This window comes from Crocodylus siamensis, chromosome 2, assembly GCF_052110815.1.
Source record: "Crocodylus siamensis isolate JL-2025a chromosome 2, ASM5211081v1, whole genome shotgun sequence".
In the NCBI taxonomy this organism is placed as follows: domain Eukaryota; kingdom Metazoa; phylum Chordata; order Crocodylia; family Crocodylidae; genus Crocodylus; species Crocodylus siamensis.
Genome location: NC_143396.1, coordinates 141,946,701 through 141,973,811, shown reverse-complemented (window position 1 = coordinate 141,973,811; position 27,111 = coordinate 141,946,701).

Below are 27,111 nucleotides of genomic sequence, written 5' to 3'. Positions count from 1 at the left end.
TGTGTCTTTACATTATTTTAGTGGCACAAAGGGGCTGAAGTGTAAATGAGGAGAAGGCCCTTTACATTTACTTTCTGCAGATTAGATTCTTTCATAAAGACAGATATCTTGCTCATGTCACTTTAAATATATTACCTATTAATTTACTAATTCAAATGTCACACAGTACATTCCTATATGAACAATAAATATTATCCCAATATATTTATTATTAAGTGATTATTAAGTGATCATGTAAGCAAAATCCCTGCATCATATTAAAAATGCACCTGCATAAAGGGTCAGAATTAAGGGAACAGAAGTACCTTTTCTTTATTTTGAGATGCTCAAACCTTACATATTTAAGTCAGATCCTTAAAGTTCCATTACCAGCATGTCTTCCCCCAGTGAATTCATTGCCTTCACATGGGTCAGATTTGCCTTAAACCTCATTATATGAATATTGATTTCAATAAGGAAATCAATGGGCATGAAGAAACAGCATTTTAAAAAATGTTTTTAAAAGGTCTATAATTAAAAACTGCTCCTGTATCTTGCATGGAAGGGCAAGAAGACTTGCATGCAAACTACTGTTTGTCAATACCACCTACAAAATCAGCAGGTGACTTTGCTTTTACTGAGCTGGATTTTCATGTGTGGAAACTTGCCTCCTCATGAGCTAGGAACAGAAATTACACATGAACCAGTACAAAAGATCAGAAACTGGTTTAAATGTGTAACACAACAGAAGTTTAGTGCACAAAAACTGCTTTCAAAATGGCCCAAACCAGTTTAAGATAAACCTGAATGGTTGTAGTATTAGATTTAACTGATTTAGGTTAAATCAATTTATTGAATTTATGTCCCTGATCCCTTCCAGATTCTAGTTAACTCACAGTCCCCCAGCATCCCAGGATACTTTGCACCTCCCTGGCAAACACCACCTTGTGAGGTGGGTGGGCTGGCCTGCCCCAAGCTGTCTCCTCCAGCAGAGCAGGGAGGCATGCACTAGCACCTCCAGGCTTCTGGCCTGGGCCACTGCAGTCATGTGGCTGCATTTCTGGAATCAAAAGAGGATGTCTGCTCACTTGCTTATTGGTTCAATCTATGGAGTTTAGACTAACCTGCAAAGCTTGACTCAACTCAGCCTCAGACTTTTTGACGGTCTGTACTTAGCCATGAAGTCCAACTCACTTTAGGACTCAGTTCAACAAAGGACTTACGCACAAGATTAACTTTAAGCATGTAAGTCTCATTAACGCCAATAAGCTGTACTATTATAAAAAGACCATTAATACTTGAACCCTGCTGTATCTTTCATCTTCCATTACAGTGATAGATTAGCTTATGCACAGAGTAAAACTAGTTTTACGGGCTTCATCCAAAGCCCACTGACATCAGTGGGGATCTTTCTGCTGACTTTAAAGGGTTTGGGGTTTGGTCACTAGTGACCACCATTATGATTATTAACATTGCTTGCATGGTACCAATAGTGTCTAAAGGCCTTAATAAAAAGTGTGTGTATGTACATGTGTATGTGTGTATGAGATGGATTATTTCTGATTGTCTAGCAGGGACTTTAAAAACAAAACAAAAAAAACCATACTAGGTACAGTATATATTCTTTTGTACTGATCAGTGCTCGTGTAATACTGTTTTGTAGATGTAGCTAGGCCTCTTTAAATAACAAGGCTTGTCTCTTTACTACAGCTCTTTGTTTCACTGTACTGGCTACCTCCTTGAAGAAAAATCATATGGGGATTTCATTAAGCCTGTCAACAACTTTCTTAGGGGGACAGCTAATTCACTCTTTGTTCATGACATAATTTAACATTCAGATTTTGATTATTTGCCAGAAATATGGTACCTAAACTTTTACCAAGTTCAAGGCATTTGGGAATCAATTGCTTAGTTTGGTCACATATCTAATAATAAATACAATACAATTCAGTTTATATGCTCCTTCTGGAGATGTGGGATTAAGAAATTTGAAAAACAACATTAATTTTCAGGAGTTATCTAGAATCATGGTTGAAAGCTGAACGGCCTTGGAATAAAAATAAACTATGTAGCATATAAACAAACTGGTTTTTGTCTGAATTCTTGATGTTAAGATGTTGAATCATTATTGTACTGATCCAAAACTCACTGCCAAAAGCAAGACTCCCATTAATTTCAGTGCACTTTGATTTAGGCTCTATTTATTGCTGCTTTTTTTTTTTACCTTCTCTTTTCAGTTTGGCTGTTCTGCTTGATGAAATGGTGCCTATTCTTTTCTACCACAAGAATCAAATGTGGTGGGTTATTACCAAGAAAAATACTAAAGCGATAATGCCACCCTAAAGTGCAACCTGTTCGGATGTAACTTGTTTTAACTGTCCTCTCAATCCTGAGTTCCTTCTTAGTCTTGTGAATATAAACACCGCTGGTCAGCTGTGACAGTTGTGCCTCCTCGGGTCCATCTACAAGTGACCCCGCAACACTGAATAAGGGCCAACCACCCACCTTCTCGTCCGCCATGCCTTGTTGTTATTTGCTTGATTAGAAGATATTAAATCGAGCGGGAGGCTGCCCATTTTCTGTCTCAGTGCCTGGGGCACTATCTGTGGCTCCTTTCCTCCCCTTACACCACAGCCCAAGCCTCGCAGATGTACCTAACGTTGTTCAGATCTGTTCTACTCTCCACGCCACACGGATGCTCTCTGGCTTGTCCCACAGCCTGCGCCCTCACCAGCGCCCTCTAGCTTGTCTCACAGCCTGTGCCCCTACCGGCGCCCTCTAGCTTGTCCTGCACTGCCCACTCCGGGGCTCCTCGCTTCCCCCTTCACTCTGGGGCTCCTCGCTGCCTCCTAGCTCTGGGCTGGGGCCAATGTACCCCAAATGCTGCACCCTCTTTGGCACCAAGACCCCCTCCACACTACTGTGAGGATCCCTATGAGGCCTCCTCCAACCCCTAATAGCCTCACCCAGTCCTCCGGTCAAAACAATAAACACAAGAACACAAAGCCCCTGGGCTACAACATAAAAGCTAAACCATCCGGTTAAACAAGATTCAAACCCTACCAGAGAGAGAGTGCCCCTACCCCAGCAGCAACCAGGGGATGTTCCCACTGTCAGAGTTCTCCCTTCCGTCTGCACTAGCCAAGTTCCTCCTCCTTTGGCTGCCGGAGGGTAACTGCCCTCCTGGCCTCCTTTCTGGGCTTAAGAAGGGCTAAGCCCTGCCCCTTCTTGTCACTAGGTTTCACTGGTTGCCCTAGCAACCAGCACCTGCGCAGTCCTGGTGACTGGCAGCTGAGCCTCCCCCTTCCTGCCACTAGGGGTCTCTTCTGAGCCGTTTCTGCTGTCAGGCGAAGGGCACCTGAGTGCTCTGTGACATAGGCCTAATAGCTTTTTTTATTTTAGATATTATATTGGCGTTCAACAGAGTTTTTCAGACAGCAATACACAAGTTGCAACAACTTTTGCAGCTCAACAGGGGGAAATGGGGAAATAGGGATCACAGGGTAGCTAGAAAAAGCTTTGCCCATTGCTCGAGTGAAATCAGATTTTTTGCAAGAAAGCTAGGAAGAGCAGAAAAGAAAAATGATGGTCTAGAAAGAGAGAGAAAAGAACAAGAAGGGAAGGGAAAGAAGAGGCAAAGAGACATAGATCACCAGAGTTTTCAAGCTTTGATGAAATATGAATACATACTAAATGTACTTCTTTAGGTCACTTGCAATCCTTAGTGTCCCATGTGGAAGCCTGGATGAGTCTACCAGTGCAATTTATTTAGACAGAAATGTGAACGTTCTGGGAAGAACAACCTTTCTAGTAAGATACCCAGAACTTCATTTTTAATGAATGTCCATGAAATATTTACAGTGACGTTTGAGTTACTCCATGTTGCACTGAGCTGGATGGATCTAGAATTCTGAAAAGGGAAGGGGGGTGCAGATGGTGTGGTGCATCATCACATATGACATAAAACACATTTTTCTCCAGGTAAAAAGAATCTGCAAGCTTTACTAATATGCTATGTTAGTCAGTTTAAGATTAAAGTAAAAACAAATGTAACTATTAGAATCTTGCTATAACATAATTTTTGTATTAAAAAACAGAACTAAGCAAAAATAATCAAAAATGAAGTTTCTTTAGTCCTGTAGTCATTAGAATGAAGTGTATATTTCTTTCAGATTCATAAAACAAAAATCAAACATTTTGATCATCTTGACAGTGCATCCAATACTTCACTGGAAGTTATTTGCATTCCTGAGTTAACGTTTTCAGATAGAGTTAAAAACAGTCTGCAGGGCTGTTAACAGGACTACATTACTAAGATGAAGTAAGAGACAGCAGAATTGCAGAGGAAAAAATACCTTGATTAGTGGAACATTAATGCCGTTAAAAAAGAGATGAGTTGTTAACATCAGTGGAATGAAGAGTTGTGAAGGAATCAGGTACATTTTAATGTACCTCCCTTACTGCTGTCTGAATAGAAATACTGATGTCACTGCCAGACAGGCTTTGGATGAACCAGGAATCCAGAGGGCAGGAAGGGCAACTGCCTTCCCCCCAACCCCTAACTGTGGGTTATAAAGTATTGTCTAAACCAGGAAATCTGACAGGAAAAATTTACATTTTGTTGGAATACAGTTATGGTTGTATGGGATGGTTTGGATAAAGATGATCCTGCGTTAGGCAGGGAGTTGGATTAGATGACCTCTTGAGCTTTCTTCCAGATATAGTTCTTTATGATTATGACTCTATGACTCATAGTAGACATTATGGTTATATCTGAGATAGGCTAAGATCACTTTCTATGCCTTAACTGCATTACAGAAAGTTCGACTACGTTCTCATGTTATTAACATTAACCGCAGTTAATTTCTGTTTAAAGTTTGTGTAAAAGGCACATAATATGTTCTGGGAAGCAAAACAGTAAACGGGACTCACTTGCAGCTGCCGACCAGAGGCACACGAGGTGGAGGGAGGAGCCCGCGCAGCTCGTTAGCCACCTTTTTATCCAATTACACCCAGCCGGTGATGTCATGGAGGGATGCTGGCCGGCAGAAATAAAAGCGGTGGTTGCAGCTGCGGAGGGGACAGATAGCCCCGGCGAGAAGCGACAATCGGTCCTGTCAGTGAGGGAAGCAGCAGCGATGGCAACAGCAAGCAGCGCGGAGCCAGGAGAGCTGGCAGAGACACCAATGGAGCAAAAACAGACCCCTCAGCTGGAGACTGCTCCAGACAATGAAGGAGCTGAAGGCACGGCTCCGAAGGACGCGGCGGGTTAAAAACCAGAGAGCAGCGTGACTCACAGGTGGGGTGCCAGAACGATGGCGCGCAGAAGCAGCCGCACCAGGGAGGAGAGACACCAGGAGAGCCCCAAGGGGGGGTGCAGTCGGGGCGGACATCACACCAAGCCACTGGGGTATTGAGCAAGAGGAGGGACCGGGGGAAGCAAGGGGCCAGGGACAGGCCAGAAGGGAACCGAGAAGGGTTCGGAGCAGCCTGCTTAGCAAATAGCGAGACGCTGAGTAGTTAGCATTTCTTTTGGGGGTTGTTTTGTTTAGTTAACCCTGGCTGAAGGAGAAAGAGCTAGGGCAGTGTGCTACAGAGGGAGGCTGAAGGGGGCCTCGGTGAGGCCAGAGTTGTCTTAGGAAGTCCCGTTTGTTGAAGGGAGGAGAGTAGGCGAGGTGCGCCGTGGGCCAAGCTTGCTGGTGGGCACCACGACAAGGGGTCGTGGCAACTTAGGGGTAGGCCTGTTGGTGTCATTCCATGGCTGGAGAACAAGACCAATGGAGGAAGGATGCACTGAAGGTGGCGTGAGGCTGGGGTGCAGGGCTGGCGGAGCCCCGTGAAGTGACCACCGAGGGATCCTGGGCCACGGAGTGTCCTGCGAACCGACCCCTTACACTGAAGAACATCAAGTCGTGGCGGGCAAGAATGGGGCTGGGAACATGGGGAAAAGAGAGCTACTCCAACACAGACAAGATCCCAACAGGTGTGACATCTACCTGCAAGGCTAGAACCACCCGAGAGCGGGTAATCAAAGCCCGGTGGTCACAGAGTATATTCAAACTCAAACGTACCAATGATTGATGCTTAAAACAGAAATAATAATGTGCTTTCATTAATAGATTCCACCCACAGTCTTTTGAATACAATATGATTCTTGATTGCACTGCAAAGGAATTTATTGTCACTGAGAACAATTGGATTACGTAACTAAAAGTAACTTGCTGGATCAGGGTCTTACCCTAAACCAAAAAAAAAATATACAGTAGTGTCTGTAAAATTAGGAGGCCCTGAATATAAACTGAAGGCTTCTAAATGCAAACTGAAGACTTTCTTTAGTACTGATGGCAGTTAATACAAAATATCAAGAGTTGTGTATTAAAGAACCCTCCACATTTTTATTTCTCAGATAGCTGATCATATGCAACACAGCTCCCTGGGCTGGAGCTTATGCAGCATACCTTCTTCCAAATTCAATTGGATAAGGTAAAGCTTTGTCCCTGAGATGATCCTGCACTGATCTGGAAAATGAGCTATACTGGGACAGTCAATGAAGTTAAAGACCCTAGGGTGATGGAGACTGCATGTCACAGTTCTTCTGAAGTCACCATCTGTTTTACCAGTCACTAAGGCTAGGCACAAACATTCCTAAAGCCAGAGCCTGAACTGATTCAACCTTTGCAGGTTAATCTAACCTGCCTAGGCTGAACCAGTTTGTAACAGGACAAACATGCTCACTGGACTGAAACAATACAGGCACAGGCCTGCAATTGCCCAGGAGGACCTAGAGTCAGCCTTTGGCATCAGGGAAGCTGTGCTGCAGGTGGTGAGGCCAGAGAGGGAGGGTAAGAACTGGCCAGAGAAGGGTTTAATTCCCACTCCCTGTGCCACTGGCAGGGCCCTGAGCAGGGTCTGCCCATGCTTCCCCCTTCTTGCTGCAGCAGGGGGCACCATGGCCCCTGAGGCAGAGCAGGGCAGGGAGAAAAGTTAGTTTCTCCTCCACTCCACTGGTAGCCGGGTGGCGCCCTGCCTGGCATAGGCCCCCAGCTGTCCCCTTTGCCAGAGGCTGGAGGAATAACCCCATCCCTGCCTCACCCCCAGAGGCCCTGGGAGAGAGCCGTTACTGGGGGCTACGCAGTGTGGGAGAGAGAGAACTTCCTGGTGAGGGGCTGTGCTTTCAGCTCGGGCTGCGTGCGGGAGCACTGGGGTCTGAGGCCAGAGCCCTATAAGCCCCCACAGCGCAGCTGCACTCCACAGCCACTCTGCTGGCCCCACAGTGCAAACCCTGCCAGTGCAGCCCCATACCATGGGACTTTTTAAAGTCCGCAAATCAGGTAAAAATTCTACCCCTCTCTTCCCTTCTTGTTCAGCTGTATGTTCCCTCCCCACCCACTGCTGCTACTATTCCTGCTGTCTCCAGCTGACTCAGAAGCGGAATCACTCCTGCCCACTCCAGATGAACAGTGTGGGGAGCTAGGCTCAGCCTGGGACAGCAGTGGAAGCAGCAGCAGATGGGTTCCTTCTCCTCACCCTGTCCTCCCAGGTGTTCCCTGCTAGCCCAGCAGCAAGCTCAGGAAGAGGGAGCCTGCCTTCCTTCATTGCCATGTCCCCAAATGATCCCTAGCTCCCTGCACAGCCCAACTGGAACAATAGGATCAGTTCTGGAGGACCCCCCCCACACACACACTTGGGGCAGCCAGGGACAATGGCAGCAGCAAGCAGGAGAGAGGACATGCCACACTGAGCATGGAGGAGAGGGGAGTGGTTCTGACAGTAGGGGGTAAAACTTACCTGAGTCAGGGACTTTAAAAAAGCCCTCAGCAGCTGTTCTTGTGTGCATAGTGTGCCCATTTCTGGTGGTGGGGTTGAAGGTAGAAGCAGGGTTGCAGCGACTCCTGACCTGCTGGCAGTTGGCCCCACACTCTCTTTACAAAATCCTGGGTCCACCCATGTATCAGCAATGTGTAATTCAGAAAAGGCATGCAGGGGAGGGTGTTAGGAAATATTTATTGAGCATGCCCACAATTTATTTGGAATCTTGAGTTCACTCACCCCCTGATTTCAAAGGTTGAAGGGCTATATTTTTCAGCATAGGGACAATTCATTTATAGGTCTGGACAACATTTATAATTACAATACTGCATAAAGCTAGCTTTTTGTTCTTTGCTTAGAGTAGGGCTGTCCAACTGGTAGCCTAAATATGTGGTCTCTGGGCTCCTACCCAGCTGCTGCCACCCCTTTCATTTTGGCTGCAGCAGCAGCCAGGATCTCGGGATTCCTCCTCCCTCTCCCCCTCCTGTTGGAAGCTGTAGTGACATAGGGGAGCCCAGAGACTACTGAAGCTAAGACTGGGTGCTGTGTTGGAGAGGGCCTGCCTGCAACCATGCATGGTGCAGCAGGTGGGACAGTGCCCACCCACACATGTACGCACAAAACATGCAGTATAGGGGGTCCAAGGCCCACGCTAGTACTGCCTTGAGGTGTGCAGAATCCACTGGCTTGGCCCATAGGGGGTATATTCCTTGGCCATTCTGAAGCTGGACAACTCTGTCTTGGAGGAAGGATATTATATGCATCACAATTAAAATCATCCCATGTTCTTCAGAATCTAGCCTAGGAGAATATGGGTAAATATTTTCACAAGTACCTATATATCACTTGTAACGTATACTTTTAAGCAAGTTAAGCATTTCTGAAAATAAGACTTAAGTGCTTTTCTTAACAGGCAATTTAGAAGCTTAAATTCCATAATCTCCTACAAGTATGAAGCCTGCAGTCCATTGCTACTGCTGAACAGATGAAAATTAAAACATCACATATAAGGAGTTTGAAACTTATCCAGAAATGGAATGCAATGCAACATTAACAAACTCATGGGTTCTTTCCAGGGTAAATACTCTCGAATGTTACTGCAAACCCAGCATTTCTGTCTACTGAACTCTCTTATCCTTGAACCAAATTATAATAAAAACAGGCAACTTGTCCATGGATCTACCATGCAAACAATAAGAGCTGAGCTGATTCTTTCAGATTTATGACAGACCTATCTGCCTTCTACATGCATTGTACAGGCATTTGAAATAAATTAACTACTACAGGCCAGCTATGTGGCACAGATTCAGCATTATAATTCTACTAAGTAGTAGAATTTAGTATGGATTCTTGGGTGGGTCATCTCATCACTAAACTGATAAAGACTGGGAGCATCCCCAACCCTTAATGAGCAAAGCAGCCTCATGCTTCTCAGCAACAGCAAACAACTAGATAGCTACCTACCCCTTAATGAAGCTCTGAAGGGGTACTTACTCCATTAGTAGCCAGGGCAAAGTGGCAGTGAAGGGAAGAGGGATGGTTATATCTGTTCTAATAGCTACTTGTCTTTTAATGAGAACAATAGATGGACTCTGCAGAGACCTATTCCATCGTCTTTGGCCAAAAGAATGGCTTCTGTAATATTGGACCTTCGGGATATATCATAAATAGAAGATTCTGTCAGTTATTGAGAGTCTGAAAACATAAAGAGCTGGACTCAGTGACCCAGGAGGCCACTCCAAGTCCTATATTCCAATAAATTGAAAAAAAAATCCAATTCTCAAGTCTTTGATGAAATAAAAGGAACTCTCCACCATTTTATCTCCCCTACCCCAACCTGTATTATTATAGCAGGGAAGGAATTAGATTTTTTGTTGCACACATACCAAAAACTGTACTATTGTTTTATGTTCCAAACAAAATGAAAAGAGCATTTTTTCAAAATTTCCAGCGAACCTAAATTATATATATATATATATATATAGAATTTATAATACATTTATATACTTGTTAGAGGTTAATTAAATTATTTCCTATCAATATACTTTCAATGTTTTCTTCCAATTTGACTTTTACTATATTAATATACCACAACATATGAGTTGAAACAAAAAAAGTTATTTTGAAATGGAAAATTGAAACATTCATTTCTATTTTGGTCTTTTATATATGCTTTTTTCTTCAGTTTTTCTTTCAAAGCTAGCATTTATCAGAAATGGCATATCTGAGAGAGAGTGAACAGATTTTTGTTGATATCTTTTATTGAACCAACTGCATAGCTGGGGGAGATGTTGGACAAGCTTTCAAGCACCACTGTTCAAGTCCCTGAAGAAAATGACCTGAAGAAGGGTGCCTTGTGTCCAAAAGTCTGTCCGGCCATACACAGGGTCCAATAAAAACGTCAGAAAAACCTAGAAATCTAGCTAGCTATTGTGGTGTACAGAGTAGAGTGTTGAGAGGGGGAAAGGAATGAGGTTGGTCTGGGCATAGAGGAAGGTGGGCAGAGTTCTTACCTACCACCACCTAGGTTTATTCAGAAACATACTTGGCTGGAAGTTCCAGCCACACAAAGTGGGGCACGACTCTCTTTAATCAACCTCACTTTTCAACAGCTATAGAATTATATAGTTCTGTTATATAGTGATTGTAGTAACTTTTATTTTCTTTTTACTCTCCGATGCTAAAGCTAACCAGTCATTCAGAGAGTACATCTACATGTATGAGCGAGTGCATCTATACGTGCAATTAACACGTTGCAATAAACTCTGGTGCAGTTCAACTAGAGTTTATTGCTCCCAGGCACAGCATTTACACATGTTCCCAGGACTACAAGACACTGGCCCAGAGGAGTCAGCCTGCCAGCCCAGAGCTGCTCCATTTCAGCTTGTTGTGCTGTAAAGGGGCTGGTTATGGCACAAGGGTACTACTGTACAAGGCTAGCCAGCAACCCCCAACCAGCTCTGGTTACCCTCTACATGTGCATTTCAACATATGTGACTACTCTGCTGTAGGACAGTACTTGTCCCAGACAGCACTCTCCTACAGTGAAGTTAATTTACTGCACCCTAATACAGGACGACATGTAGAAAGCAATGCTTTACTGTGGGGCTAATTGGTCAGCTCCACAGTAAAGTGCATGTGTAGATGAACCCAGAGAAAGGTAAGAGTGCTGGAGTGATGGTATCCTATGAAATCAGGGCTGAACTGGGAGATTTGCATTCAGAACACCCAGCAAGTTTCTGTTTACAGCAGATGCACTGTCCAGGGCAATAGTCTCTACTGGACAAGCAGAAAAGACCTCCGAGACAGAAATGCAAGCCTATGTCAACTTGACTGTTAGTTCACTTCCAATCGTGGACAGAAGGCTACAACATATAAAACAGGCGACTGAGAAGAACCACTCATTAGGGATCCTGAAATAAATGATAATTTTGGGCTGGCCAGAGAACAGGAGTACCTGTGACTTGTGCATGTGGGACTACTGGAATTGCCAACATGAACTTTCAGTCATTGAAAGAGTTATTTTCAAGGGCAGTAAAGTCATAATACCACAGACCCTCCAAAGAGGAATGCTAAAGAAGATACATGAGGGACACTTGGGTATTGAGAAACGCAAGAAGCAAGCAAGAGAGGTGAAGTATTGGCCAAGGGTCAATCAGGACATTGCTAATACAGTTGAAAACTGTTCCACCTGCTTGAAATTCAGACCCTGCCAGAAGGTAGAAACACTAAAACCTCACCCTGTTCCACACAGGGCCTATGGGAAGGTGGACACCAATCTCTTTATGTGGAACTCCAGGGTGCATTTAATAGTTATTGATTATTACTCTTTGTATCTGGAAATCTGTACACTGCAATGTACCAACAGTAGCTCAGTGATAGCTTGCTTGAAGGCCATATTTGCAAGATATGGAATTCCAGATAAAGCATTCATTCAGTGAGAATGGGCCACTTTTTCAGTGCAGAGTTTAGACAATTTGCCATGGACTGGGATTTTTGTCACACTATGTCAAGTCCTAATTATCGCCAATCAAATGGCCTTGCAGAGTAATCCCTTCAGATGGTGAAAAACCTAATGAAAAAAGCATTGGACAGTGGAGGGGATTTATATAAAGCCCTACTGGCTTATCATAGCATACCTCTGGACAATGGCTGGTCTCCAGCACAGTTGTCAATTGGGCCAGTGGATACAGTCGAATCTGCACATTATTAACATCTTTTTGGAAAGTCCTAACACAGTAACCATAAAGAGAATGAAAGAAGATCAGAAGAAGAAACAGAAAAACTACTTTGATACAAGAGCTTGTGAGCTTTCACTACTAAAGCCATGTAATACAGTTTGTCTGAGGGATTACTTGTCGAGAACATGGGACCAGCAGGGTACAGTGAAACAGCTAGTGCACCCATGGTCCTATCTAGTTCAGAGAGACCAAGGGGGCATGATTTGATGTAATCAATGAGACCTACTTGTGCTTCCACTTAGCTCTCAGGCATTGGCAGGAGATACGGACTTGGATCAGACTCAGTTAATGGTTCCTAGTTCCTCCTCCTCCTCCTCAGAAATTGAAGATATTAATGATCCAACAGAGAGCCCCCAAACCTCCAATGAGGAGCCAATACTCTGGAGATCTGGCGAAATGGCCAGAAAGGCTCATAGGGCGCGTCCAGATGAACGCACATGTGCCTCAAACCCCTTTGAGACAGGGCAAGAGGCAAGTGTGGGAACAAAAAAATGTTCCCTATGCTGCAAAAAACAAAACAAAACAAAAAAAAAGCAGGGCAGACTGTGCCCTGAGGCAACTGGAGGCTGGATCCTCCAGGGAGACACTCTGGCTGCCAGAGCATCTCCATGGTTGGCCCTTCACCACGGTGCTGAAACACCAGGGCTCCAGTGATGGTGAATAAGGGGTCGGGGGGCCTGGAGGTGGGGGGAGAGGACCATGGAGGAGACCCCCGCTGGCCCTGCCTTGTCCTCCAGCCCCCACAAACCCTGCCCAGCCCCTCCCCCTACTAGCCCCATAGACTCCCCCGATCCCTGCCCAGCTGGGTCCTGGAGCCCTCAGAGCCCTTGTGCCACCTGGCCAGGCTGGGCCCAGGCCAGCAGGACCAGGCATGGTGTGCAGTCCCTGCATGCCAGGTCCAGCCAGGCCCTGCCACCCTCAGGGTCCCTGTGCCACCCAGCCATGCCGTGCCCAAGGTGGCAGGATCTGGCATGGCAGGAGCAGCCCCAAGGCCGGCAGGACCCATCTGGGCATGGCACACAGTCCCTGCACGCCCCACTCCGTCATGCCACCCTGGGCCCAGCTGAGTAGCACAGGGCCACAAGGGTAGCAGGGCTCAGCACGCAGTCCCTGCATGCTGCACTGGGACATGCTGCCCTGGGCCCGGCCCAGCCCAGCCAGGAGGCACAGGGGCCCCAAGGGCAGCAGGGCTTGGCTGGGCCTGGCAAGCTGGGACCATGTGCTGCATCAGGTCCCGCCACCCTGGGCCCAGCCCAGCAGGGCAGCACAGGAGCCCTGATGGCTGGCAGGGCCCAGTATGCAGGGACCGTGTGCCATGCTGGGTCCTGCTACCAAGGGCCCAGCCCAGCCAGGCAGTAGAGGGGCCCTGAGGGTGGCAGATCCTGCCATCAAGGGCCCAGACCAGCAGTAGAGAGGCCCCAGAACCTGACTGGGCCCAGCCTGTGGTCCCCATGTGCCATGCCGGGTCCTGCCACCAAGGGCCTGGCCCAGTGGCCAGAAGATGGTCCCCAGGGATGGCAGGACCTGACTGGGTCCAGCACAGACCCCCATGTGCCGTGCTGGATCTTGCCACCATGACTCAGTGCCCCACTCCCACTGCTGCTGCTTAAGGTAAGTTATGGGCCCTGGGGCCCTCCAGGGTACCTGGGACCCTGGGTGGGGGGGCTGTGGCCCTCTAGAGGAGAGCTGGAGCCCTATGGGGGGGCATTCCATGTGCTGTGGGGGGGCTGCACCCTGTGGGGGCCAGGGGACCCACCCCTCCTGAGTAGCACACTCACAAGGTCCCCCACACCCACAGGCCCCCCAGCAATCACCTCACACCTATTCACACACCAACCCACATCCCCCCACACACACTCACCCACCTTTCCCCACACCCCTTCCCACTCCCTTCCTGCAAACACCACATCCCCCCATCACACACCCATCATTTATGAAGAAAACCAAAAGTACACATCAACACATATAGGTATTTAGAATTTATTTTATCATGATGATAGAGACACTCGTAGGCTTCCACATTGCTTTAACATTGTAAATATACCAATAAAGTGTACCAAGTGGCTAAGCCCCAGAAGCTCTGGAGAGCGAGTAGCCTTGAGCTGCTTGCCAGGGCAGCTTTTTGTATGGATGGAGTCAGGACAGGGCAGCTTTTCATAGTGCTGGGGACAGCACAGGTGCTGGCCCTCAGGCTGTAGCTCCCCCTGGCTGCAGATCCAGGAGGAGCCACGCAGGGTTATTTTACCCCAAGCGGCACAATTGGCTCCACAACAAAGTGCATGTCCAAGCAGGTGTGCTGAGGCAAAAGGGCCCAGCTCAAATTTGCACTGGGTCTATCTGAGCTGCTGCAAACACACATGCTTGCATGTGTGGACACACCCATAGGGCGCAGCCACACAAGCACGCACATGCCTCTTGCCCCGCCTTAAACACCTTTGAGATGGGGCAACAGGCATATGCAGGAACGAAAAAACGTTCAGCAGTGCGAGGAGAAAATTAGACCCCTGGATATCCAGGGGTCTAAAAAATTGAAGTTTAAAAAAAGCGGAGCAGGGCATGGTCTGGGAGCTCCACACCAAAATGCATGACCGAGCACGTACACTGACAGCCAGAGCATCTCCATGAAGGACCCCACCTCTGATTGCCTCAGGGGACAGTCCCAGACCATCAGTGAGAATGGGCCACTGTTCCTGTGCCACTTGGGGCAAAATAACCCTGCTTGGCTCCTCCCGGATCTGCACCCAGGGGGAGCTATAGCCTGAGGGCCAGCATCTGTGCTGTCCCCAGCAGTATGAAAAGCTGCCCTGTCCTGACTCCATCCATACAAAAAGCTGCCCTGGCAAGCAGCTCGAGGCTACTCACTCTCTGGACCTTCTGGGGCCCAGGAAATTGATACTTGGGGACATTACCCCTTGTGCCAGCTGGACTGCTGCAGCAGCATCCCCAAATCTATTTTTTAAAATACCCCCAAATCCATGTTCTTCCATATTTAAAACAAAAATATACTCTATATACACACACACACACCCCCTAACTAGAGAGAGAGAGAGAGAGAGAGAGAGAGAGAGAGATAAGTTGTGCAATGCTTTATTGGTATATTTACAATGTTAAAGCAATGTGGAAGCCTACGAGTGTCTCTATCAGCATGATAAAATAAATACTAAATACCTATATGTGTTGATGTGAGTTTTTGGTTTTCTTCATACATGATGGGTATGTGATGGGGGGGATGTGGTTTTTGTAGAAAGGGGGTGATATGGGGTGTGGGGGAAGGCAGGTGAGTGCATGTGGAGGGATGTGGGTTGGTCTGTGGTAGGTGTGGGGCAATTGCTGGGGACACTGTGGGTGTGGGGGACCTTGTGAGTGTGCTACTCAGGAGGGGTGGGTCCCCTGGCCGCCACAGGGTGCAGGCACCCCAGCACATGGAATGCCTCCCACACCCAGGGTCCCAGCTCCCCCCTGGAGGGCCATAGCCCCTATCCACCACAGAGTCTCAGGCACCCTGGAGGACCCCCCTCCCAGGGTCCCAGCTCCACCCTGTAGGGCCACAGCCTCTATCCCCCACAGGACCCCAGCCCCCCTGCCCAGGGCCCATAACTAACCTTTAACAGCAGCAGCAGGGAGACCATGTGCTGAGCCTGGCCTGGTTCTGCCGGCCCTGGGGCAGCTCTTGCCACCCAGCCAGGCTGGTCTTGTGGCAGCAGAACCCAGTGCAGCATGCAGGGACTGCGTGCAAGGCCCAGCCAGGTCCTGGGCCCATGGTTACAGGACCAAGTGCAGCATGTGGGGACCACGTGCCAGGACCAGCCAAGTCCTGGGCCCCCTCTGTAGTTCAGCCAGGCTGGGCCCAGAACCCTGAGTCTCGCTAGTCCAGGTTTGCACCGGAGTAGGTCGCACGGCTCTGGGAGGTATGCACAGGAGCCATGCCTTCCGGAGCCCTGTGACCTGCTCTAGTGCAAGGCTGGACTAGCAAGGTCCTCACCCTCCACCCCCTCAGGCACAGGGGGACGAGGCAGGAGCCAGCCCTGGGGCCTGGTCCATGCTGACAGGAGCCGGTGCGGTATGTGGTTCCCACGTACCACATCAGGCCCTGCCATGGCCAGGCCCTTCTTATAGCTGCATGACCTGGTTTGGCATGTGGGGACCATGCAGAGCCGAGCCAGGGTGGCTTGGGTGGCACGAGCAGCCCCAAGGCCAGCAGGACCCAGCTCAGCCCCACACGGTCCCTGCACGCTGGGCTGGGCCTGGGAGCACGAGCTGCATGGTCCCTAGGCAGCTCATGCCCCCAGGTCCAGCCTGGCATGCAAGGACCGTGCAGAGCCGAGCTGCATCTTGCTGGCCCCAGGTGACTCATGTTCCCTGGCATTGCCCAGCATGTGGGGACTGTGCGGAGGTAAGCTAGGTCCTGCCAGCCAGGTGGCACAGGCAGCTCCTGTCAGCATGGGCTAGGCCCCAGGGCTGGCTCTCACCTCTGCCCCCTGTGCCTGTGTGGGGGGGAGGTGAGGACCTGGCCCAGCCCCATCTGGCTCACTAGTCCGGCCTTTCGACCCACTCTGGTGCAAACCTGGACTAGTGATTCTCAGGGATCTGGCCCAGGTCCTCCTTCCCCCCACCCCCACAGCCCCAGGGGCATCCCCCTCACCACTCTCCAAACCGCCCCCCATATCCCCCTGCCACCCCTCACCCCCCTCAACACCCATGAATGCCTGCCTCAACTTACCTTGGACAGCGCTGGCAGCAGCAGGAACACCAAAGAGACACTCTAGCCAAAACCAGACTGCCTCTTTTGGAGGACTGGCTCCAAGCATGGTCTTGAACCATGCCTTGCTCTGCTCTATTATGGAGCAGTTTTTTTAAACCCCTGCATATCCAGGGGTCTAAATTTTCTCCCTGCGCTGCATGTTTGCAGTGCAGGGAACATTTTTTTTGTTCCCGCATGTGCCTGTTGCCCCGCCTCAAAGGGGTTTAATGAGTGCTCATCCGAACGCGCCCATAGAGGTCTGTGAATAAGTTAAAGGCACCTGAAGAAAGGACAGTGAGTGGTAAAAACTCACTCCAGAGTGAAGTGCTGGTAACCTCTCCTCTGTAGGTTATGGATTGTTTGGTGTGGTGGTGGTTTTGTCTTGCATTGTCGTTATGTTGTTGTTGTGGAGTTTTTGTTGTTATATTGTGATGGTTATTTTTTTTTAAGGGAAGATGTAGTGATAAGTGTTAGACTTACAAGGGAATGTCTTATCACATGAGGAATTTGAACATGATCCCTGGAGAGTAAATCAAGATGGAGGCAGCCACATGGCCTGTGCTGGAGGAACCTCATGCTGTGGTATCATTAAAGGTCTGTTCTCTCCCTCATTCATAGTTGTCATTATTCACTGCAGGACCTAAATCATTACAAAACTAAACTCTAAAACACAAGTATAGCCAACTCAGGCCAGATTCTCCATTCTTTACACATGAGAAAGGTCCAATAAATTGGAATTTTCCTCAGGAAGTAAGAAACACATCAATTAGTCCATCTTTTATACTGCATTTTCATTTTAACTGCCATCTGAGCAATTACACATGGCTTATTATATCATTTATATTTTATAAAGATAGTTAAGGTTTTCAGAGCTCTGCATGGGAAGGAGTCATGATTTCATTACATTCTAAACCAATAGGAAGGGAGAACAACTAGGTTGAGGTACAGTGATAAAACTGGTAACAGTCCTTTCATGAAGTAATACTGTTTCCTTTACTGTACTACAACTGCATTCATAAACTGTCCATATAACATGCTGTTGCAGACTACATAGACCTTTCTATATTTAGTCTTTCTTGCCATTCCTAAATCGTCCAGTCTTTTCTTCGTATTTTTTTAATCCCATTGTATTGGCCTCCAGAGCCTGTTTGGAGCAATATTGTGAAGCAAATGACCAGACATAATGACTTTCCAAGGTCCTTGTGATTCCTTATTAACATTCACTTAGCATAAGTCCTGACTTTATTATTGACTACATTGAATACACAATACACTGACCTCTGCCATCTGCAACTAAATCTCTTCCTGCGGATCTATCAAAGTGATTTCATACACAGAGGAAGTAGAAGAAAACACAGCAGCAGCTACTTATCGCTTGTGTCCGAGGAAACTTTAACAGCCTGTAGGAAAGATTGCCTTTCCTAGATCTATTACAGTAATTAGTATTCCATGCCCTATATTGCTTTTGCTAAGTACTGAAGCATAATCCTGAAAGGAAAAGGGGGTCATAATAAAAAAAAAAAAAAAAAAAAAAGCTTTTAAGCCAATATCTTGGTAGATCCAAAGAAAAGAGAGAAACAATTATGTGTAAAATCTGCTCTTGCTTTGTTGTTACACTGATCTCTGTTATGTAGGTGGATTAGACCAGCTCTACCACCCTTCAAAATATGTGCATAGTTAATCTATGTTTAAATTTCCTATTCTTTTAGTTGCCTCATCCACCCACTTTACCCCAAACACTTTTTCACTCTAAGCTCCATAGTATGGGGACTGCCCTCTATTACGTTTATTCAGTGTCTAATAATGCAACAGTTTCCAGGTAGGTTACAACCTTTAGGTCAGTGGTTCTCAAACTTCTTTTCATAGACCACTTTAAAATTGCAGAGGGTCTCAGTGGACCACTTAATTTCCGTTGTCAGAAAAAAGAAATCAGGTGCAGGGCCAAGTACAGATATTCTCAACTGTTCTGCAACCTTTCTGCAGATCACCTGAATGGAGCTTGTAGACCAATGGTGTTCCATAGACCACAGTTTGAGAATCTCCACTTTAGATGAAACTGCAATATAAACATTAGTAATAATTTACTCTAAGCTTGCATAGCATCTCACAGGGTGGTACCATGCCTTGATAAAACTACAATATAAATGACAAGTAATAATCATGAAAAAATGAGAAAATTAAATAGAGCTGGACAAGCCCAGGAAGGATAAAGGCTTTTCTTACATATGTGCCCAAAATCCAATATGAAAGTTAGCACTAACCAGCAGCCAATAGTAAAAGTAAAAGCTAGAAGTAGTGAATCAAGCCCAAAATAATGTGGTACCACTTCTTGTCAGAGACATATCCATTACTGGGAGCAACATAAATATGTACGTGGCTATGGTAAAAATGCTCTAGTCTTTCTATTATTTCTTGCACTGGTAACTAACCATGGGAGATTTCTTAAGTTCTCCTTAGAAACAAGGCCCTACATAATATGCCAACCTTAGACCAAAGCGTCACATCACTTCCCAGCACAGAAGAGTAAGACTACACACAGCAGAAAAAGGTCTTTGAAAGTTGAGTAAGCCATGTCACATAGAGTGGCTCTTGGGCATACTAAGAGCATTCACATGGGGAGTTAGTATGCAGTAGCTAGCATGCTGTAAATTCACATCTTAGCTTACTGCATACTAATTTCACTGTGTATACAAGCCTAAACCCAAAACTTCTAAACAATAAAATGCCAAGATGGCAGAAGAAATGCCCATTCATATAAAAAAAGTGCGATATTGATAAAAGCAATTAGAACAGGAAGGGGCCAACAAGGTAAAATGGTTATGTTATTAACAATAGCAAGGGATTCCTTGACTCATAACTGTACAGCTTTCAACAAAAAATCTGAGGGGAAACAAAATAAAACAAAACAAAGCTCTGTCATTTGGCTATAAGTTTCTTCAAAATAAACTGATATCAGTTAATACAAATTTGATTGTGTCATATTAAATTGAATAGGTCTCTACAGAAATACCACACAAAAAATAATTTCACATTCCCCATCAAGCTCAGACCTGAATAGCAACAAAGCACCCTTTTTCTAACTTGGCTATGTGTCACAGTTGTGACTCTCAGAAGCTTTCATTACTGCTTTCCCCTGACTTCTAAGCTCTCCTGCTGCTCTTGTATGTATTCGTTTACTTGCAAAACAGTTTATTTTGAAATGCCTACTAAAGCAAAAGAAAAGTTAGGGGTAAGATGGAAATATCATCCAAGCAGGTGGTATTTAGATCCCGAAAATTATATAGGCCTCTACCAGGAAAGCAAGTAAAGCTTATGATCTTATATAGCTTTATTTACTGTGTAATACACTGATGGAGAGATATTTAAGCACATACTTAATACCCATTAACTTCAATAAGATTTAACAGCTTTAAAAAAATAAGCACGTGCTTTGCTGAATCAAAAACTTACAGCCCGCCTTCTGATTACCTTAACTCTCTTATCTTTCAGATACCAAGGTCCTGTAACAAAGATAGCATGTTCACCACAGCAAAAGGCAAAATACTCTGACAAGGGAAGAAAATGGAAATACAAAGTGGGAGCTGTAAATATGAAGCTGATACCCCAGCTTTTTACTTAGAGGTGGCTTGAGAATTCAACACTAACAAATTTAACCAAACTCTCCCTCTCTCTCAGAGAAAAACTCATAGGAAGTAGGGCTGGAAGGGATTCCAAGTCCTCCTGAGGCTGTCTAGTTCAGGCTCTTGCTCAAGGCAGGATCATTCCTGACTAAACCATCCCAGCCACATGTCCAATAGGGGTGTGCAAAACACCACCATTTCATTTTGACTTCTGTTGTGCTGTTTCAGTGGGACAGTGTTTCATTTCAAGTTTTGTTTCATTTTGAAAGCACTGTTCCATTTCGTTTTGTCGAAACTGTTTTGCTGTTTCAACACTGTTTCAACGTTTCACCCATAGGCTAAAATGAAGAAGCATTAAACTGCCTATAACTTTTAAATTCTTGCCAGATTCAGATTAAACTTGCAGGATGGTAGCCCCATCTGAGGCCATGAAGCCTGCCAAGTTTCAAGGAGATAGGTGCAGGGGTTTCTGGAAAACTGCACCTCAGGCTGCTGACAAGGAGAACTCACGATATGTGATTTTGTGCATGTGTTAAGGCACACCCTCACTGGCACTGGGGCCTCTACATGACACAATCATTGGCCAGCTACACAGCCAATGTCAGAGCAGTCCTTCCCTGCTCTTCCCCCTCCTTCTTACTTTCAGTTTCCCAGGCAAGCCCAGCTTCAGCTTCAAAACTCAAAATGTTTCAAAACTTTTGAAACGTTTCAACTGCCCTCGTTTCATTTCGAGGCTGTTTCAAAGCCCCTCTTTTCATTTCAATTTTGCTGTTTTGAGCTTGAAATGAGTCAAAATAGCATCAAAATGAAACAGCCGGTAAAATTTTGCACAGCCCTAGTGTCTAACCTGCTTTTGAAAACTTTCAAGAATGGAGATTCCAGTTTCTCTAGGCAGCCTGTTCCAAAGCTTGACCACCCTGAGAGTCAGAAAGTTCCTCCTAATCTCCAGCCTAAACTTCCCCTGCTGCAGTTTGAGGCCATTGTTCCTAGTTCCATCCTCTACGGCCACAGAGAAAAGCCCATTTCCATCCTCTCTGTAACTGGCCTTCAGCTGTTCAAAGGCTGTTGTCAGATCCCTCTCCTGTCATCTCTTCTCCAGATTATATAACCCTAGCTCTCTCAGCCTTTCCTCATAAGTCTTGCCTCCCAGGCCCCTAATCATTTTTAATGTGCACAAAAGAGCAACATCCCAGCTCAGCCAAAAACCACCTCTTGCGAGTCAATCTGCATGCAAAATACATTTGGTGAATACAGATAGGAGGCTGCTCTCTATAGGCGCTCCTCAGCTCTGGAACGCCTGCTCCCTTATGGTCCCTCAGAGTCCTGGTCATCTTCCATAAGAATTCTAAAACCTTTTTTATTTGATAGGCTTTCAACAGGCAGGGTTATGTTATAGGACATTACCTAGGGAGCTTTTTCTATTACATATCATTTTATTGGTATTTGTATCTGTGTTTATAATTTATCTTTATAATTTATTTGTACTGCCCTGAGGGCAGCATTTAAATCTAATAGATAAATAATACATAACTCAGGTGAATCAGTAATAATTTAAGGGTGAAATTCATCCTCGTGTAAAGCCCATGTAAACCTATTTGAAAATGTCACCCTTGCTCAATGAGAAAATTTGGAAATGGTGTCTCCCTCATATCCCAGACCATTGTCTTAAGCTCCAAAACTGATGTACAGCTTGAAAAAGCTGATATTTAAATTGAAAAATTAATATTTTGACTCAGTTCTCATTTTGCAACAATACTCAAGAAGTTATGTTTTCATTCCAGCAAGGAATGAGAAATATAAGAACATGGAAAGCTTTTGTGTATTGCTGTCCTCCAGTCATCTTTGCATGGTATCCATTAGTATTGAGAGAAAAAGAGTGCTATTACAGTGTGGTTAGGGGATGTTGCTATGCTTCCAGAGCAGGGGCGGGCAAAATACAGCCCGTAGTCTGGATCCAGCCCACCAGGCCATTCTATTTGGCCCATGAAGCCCCTAAACATTTTTTTTAATTAATATTTATCTGCCCCTGGCTCCTGAAAAAAAATGGGCAGTAGGACCCAGGGGAAGCTATGGTAGGTCCCTGGAACAGCCGGGCCCCCCGGCCCCGCTCCCCCACTACCCACCTGGAACCCACGCCTGCACAAGAGTGGGAAATTCAGGTAAGAGCAGGAGGCGATGGGGCAGGGGAGGACCGTGGGCAATCACCCCAGTCCTCGGGTCCAGGCCGGCTCCTGCTGAGTTCCATGGTCTGGCCACGCAGTCGGGAATGAGCGGGCTTGCAGGAGCCAGCAATAGCCACTAGCCTTTTGCCCAGATGGATGAGCACAGGGTGTGCAGGGTCAAGGCTTTGCATGCTGGTCCCCGCCTGACTATGGGGCTAGGGTGGGAGACTGGGAGAGACTGGGTGCATGGGAGCCAGCACCAGTATTCTGGGGCCAGTGTCAGTGGGGCCCAGAGTGGGGCAGCTCCCCTCTCCCCTTGGTGGTGGAGCCCAGCATACTTCTATAGAGCCCAGCCAGCTGAGCCCTGGACTTCTGCTGCCCAGCTCTGGGCCCTGCCAGTGCTGGCCCCCGTAGCACCACCAGGCTGTTGCTGGCACCCACATGTGCACTCACTCCCAGACCCCTGCCCTGCAGTACAGGCTGGGACCAGTGCACGCACCCCCAACACCGCGTGCCCTGTGCTCACCTGTCTGGATGAAAGGATCAGGTCCTGGGCCACCTGTATCGATGCCCACCTCCTTGGCAGCCTGGTCTCTGGCCAGGTAGTTGTGGAGACTTGAATTAGGACCACAGCTGCATTTGCACTCCAGCAGCTCCACCCACCACCAAGAGACTGGGGGCCACTGGGGAAGGGGCTGTCTGGCCCCAGGGACAGCGCAGGGGGCAGTCAGGGTGGCACGAGCTGGTGATGTAGCCCAGGATGAGGGAAGTGCAGGGAGGTGGCACAGAACTCACATCACATGTTTGACGGGAGGCAACAGCCTGGCTGCCCGCCCCACATGAGCAACCCCAGCAGGCGCTGCCACCCTGGGGGGGGGAAGGCCCACCCCCCCCCAGGGGTCAGGTAGCAGCTCAGTCACTTTTCTACTCTGGAAGCTCCTGCTGCTGTGAGGAGCCTGGGGGCCTTGGGGAAGCTTCTAGCTGCCCTGGGGGACAGTGCAGGTGGCCACCCAAGGCCACTGGGGGTGGCATGATCCAGCAGTGGGGACCTGGCACAGGGCACTGAAAGTCTGTGGAGTTTCCCCCAAAGTTGAATCTGAATGGCTGCACCAACATGTTCAGGCTCTGTACTATTGCCGAGTGGGCATGGATGCTGTCCAGCTCAGTGGGGAGTGCTCAGGATGCTCCCATGCACATCTCACAGACCCTCAAGCCCTTCTCGCAAACCCCACAGCCACATCCTCCTCCACACAGACACACATCTCACAAATACCACACACACACATCCACAGCTCCCCACAAACCCCACACCAACCCAACTGTACCCCCCAACACCCCTGCACACCCCACACACTATACAAGAGTAAGACTGCATTTTGAGCTATTATGCAATCACTTCTACATAGAAAGCACAAACACACACATATCCGGACAAAAATATTTTTTCTTTAATTGAATTAAAATATATTATTATGGGTATTTGATTTTTAGTACATAATTTTTTTTCCAGTTCTAATATAGCAAACCCTCTTCCCCAAAGGAGCAAGGGAGGGACTCAGCACCAAGGGTCAGAGGTTAGGAGCAGGACTTCCAGTCCCAAGATTGCAACCAGGGGAGGGGCACCTGTCAAGGGGTGGGGCTACCCAAGCAGCCCTTGATAGCTTGCTAAAACTCAGAAAGCAGCTCTTTGCCTAAAATAATTGCCCACCCCTGCTCCAGAGGCATGAGTTCAAGCCCAACTTGGGACTCAGGGCAAAGCTCTCCCACAGTTGATCCAGCTGTAAATGGGGATGTGGTCATTCAGACTGTGCAGTGAAAGGCAACTGAACATGATTCTGACACCATTTTCCCTTGCATGCTGCTCACTACAGAAACTAGTGCGCCTTAGCCATTCTAGGCCACTGGGCCATTAGGCTCAAGAGGATCTTTGACAGCAAACAAGCCAGTATCAGGAGCAAAGGGTTAAAAATGCTTGCCTGTCACTTAACCTTGTGGAGAGACAACTTCACAGGCACAGAGCCAAAGCTACTACAGGGACATTTCAGAAATCTGCTAGGGTTTAATCTGCATGATTGGCCACTAACCTGGAGTCACCTCTCCCTAGATGTTGTACTGCTCAAGATATAAAGGGCTGCTGCCAGCTCAAAGAAGTACTCTGTACTTGCTGCATATAAACGGCCCTGTTTTGGTCTAAGCTGCATGTTTGTTCAGAGCCTGGGCCTCTTGCATCTGTCAAGCCATGGTGGGAATTCAAGTTTTGCTAAAAAGTATTGACAAATGCACTGATTTTTAAAAACAAAGGCAACTCCCTCCCCCACTCTCCATCCCCCTCCCCCCCAAAAAACACAGAGAAAAAAAACAAAAAAAAACAAGGCCAGCAAATTAATGTGGAAGTCAGTATGATAATCAAGTAACTTATTTTTCTATTTTATTACTTGTAGCTTTCTACCTCTTTCTCTTCAAGGTTCTTCTTTATAAAATTAGGCTCTTTCCCTCTTTCTCATTTCACTGTCTGTCTAGTTTCTTAGATGGCCTTATATAAAAGAACCTATGAATATATCCTCACAGTGTTCCTACAAAGGAAGGAAAAATTACCCTTACTCTATAAATAGGACCCTAAGGGAAACAGATCCCACAGGAAGTCTGTTGCCAAGCTAGGAATTGAACACAGACCTCCTGACTGCCACATCACGCCCTCCTTTCCACTCCTTTTTCTTTACCAGTTGGTAGTGCATGCTACTGTGTTCCAACTCTGAATTGGCACTTTGGACATGAACACACGCCAATTCATCTCTCTGAAGAAATACTTACCTTGCATTAGCCTTCAACTGCAGCACATTTCAAGCAATTGGTACTCCAGATTATAGAATAACAAATAGCTCCAACAATCATAGAATTCTCACTGAACCTCCTCAAGCAGGTCCAGGGAGGTGATCCTCCCCCTCTATGAGACACTGGTCAGGCCGCAGCTGGAGTACCGCGTCCAGTTCTGGGCGCTGCACTTCAAGAGGGATGTGGACAACATGGAGAGGGTCCAGAGAAGGGCCGCTTGCATGATCAGCAGGCAACAAGGCAGGCCCTACGAGGAGAGGCTACGGGACTTGAACCTGTTCAGGCTCCACAAGAGAAGGCTGAGAGGGGATCTAGTGGCCTGTTACAAGCTAGTCAGACCCGGGGACAAGCAGGCATTGGGGGAGTCCCTGTTCCCCCGAGCACTACCAGGAGTGACTAGGAATAACGGTCACAAGCTGGCAGAGGGTAAATTCAGATTAGACATCAGGAGGCGCTACTTCACTGTCAGGGTGGCTAGGAACTGGAACCAACTTCCAAGCAAAGTGGTGCTCGCTCCTACCTTGGGGGTCTTTAAGACAAGGCTTGACAATCACCTTGCTGGGGTTGTTTGACCCCCCTGCCATAGCAGGGGGTGGGACTTGATGATCTGCTCAGGTCCCTTCCAACCCTACTAACTATGAAACTATATCTAGAAAATAAAAGGTGTATGTGTGTAGATGACACTGATCAGCTATAAATCACAAACTGTAGTAACAAAAACAGTTCGGGGGTTTTGTCTTCTTTTGTGTTTCAATAGCACTATAATCCTGATCCTTTTAGTGAAGAAATGACCATGCAAATTTATAAATGAATCCTAAGAACTACTTCCCACTATCCTTGTTCCTCTTAAGAGCTTAAAAGAAAAAAAAAATCAAAAATCCTTTACAAATCTCCATTAACTATTGTAGAGAGGGAACTTGTATTTCATTGACTGTAGTTTATGCAAATGCCATCAGAGGAATTAACATATTGGAAGGAGCTGACATTTGTCCTGATATATTGAATCGTTAGCATGACAGAATCACTTAAGCTGGATCCACTAACATCAGGTTTCCTCTCATTATTGACCCCTGCAGAGTAGACCTGACAAGTGGAACTGCTGCAAAGTTCATTAATAATGTGAAATAAATCAATTGTTTGGGAAATACTGAAAACGGATGACACTAAACTCAGACTTTTTGCAAATTCAGCACATATCAGTTTCCATCAAGGACACCAGCTATAACAATGTCCTTTTCTGACCTATATTCAGGGACTACATCTCTTCACTACAAGCTTTTGGAGATGTGCAGCGTTGTCAATAGCAGAACAGCTTGTGGCGGGCCAGTAGGGGGCGCTCCTGCATTGAGCCACCCACCTCCCTGCGCCCCACCACCTTCCAGACTCCGAATGCCTCCCTAGGGGCGCCTTATGCTTGGCCTACCCCTCTCCCAGAGCACACTCGCTAGTCTGGGGGTAACGTGCCGCCACCACCCCGAGAAGGGACTGCCTCGGCCCTGTGTCCTCGGGGAAACACAGGCCTAATAGTCCGACGGGTACTCGATCCCGTACAGGCACTTGGGGCACTTCCCCAAGTCAAGGGGGCAAAAAGTAAAGTCTCCCTTAGTCCGCAGACCTAAGGGGTCTCTCTGGCGTAATTTAGACCCACCCCTCAATAAGTCTCCCACACCAGTCAAAAAGGAGAACTTTATTGATTACAGGGGGTAGGGGAAACTAGGGTACAGGGT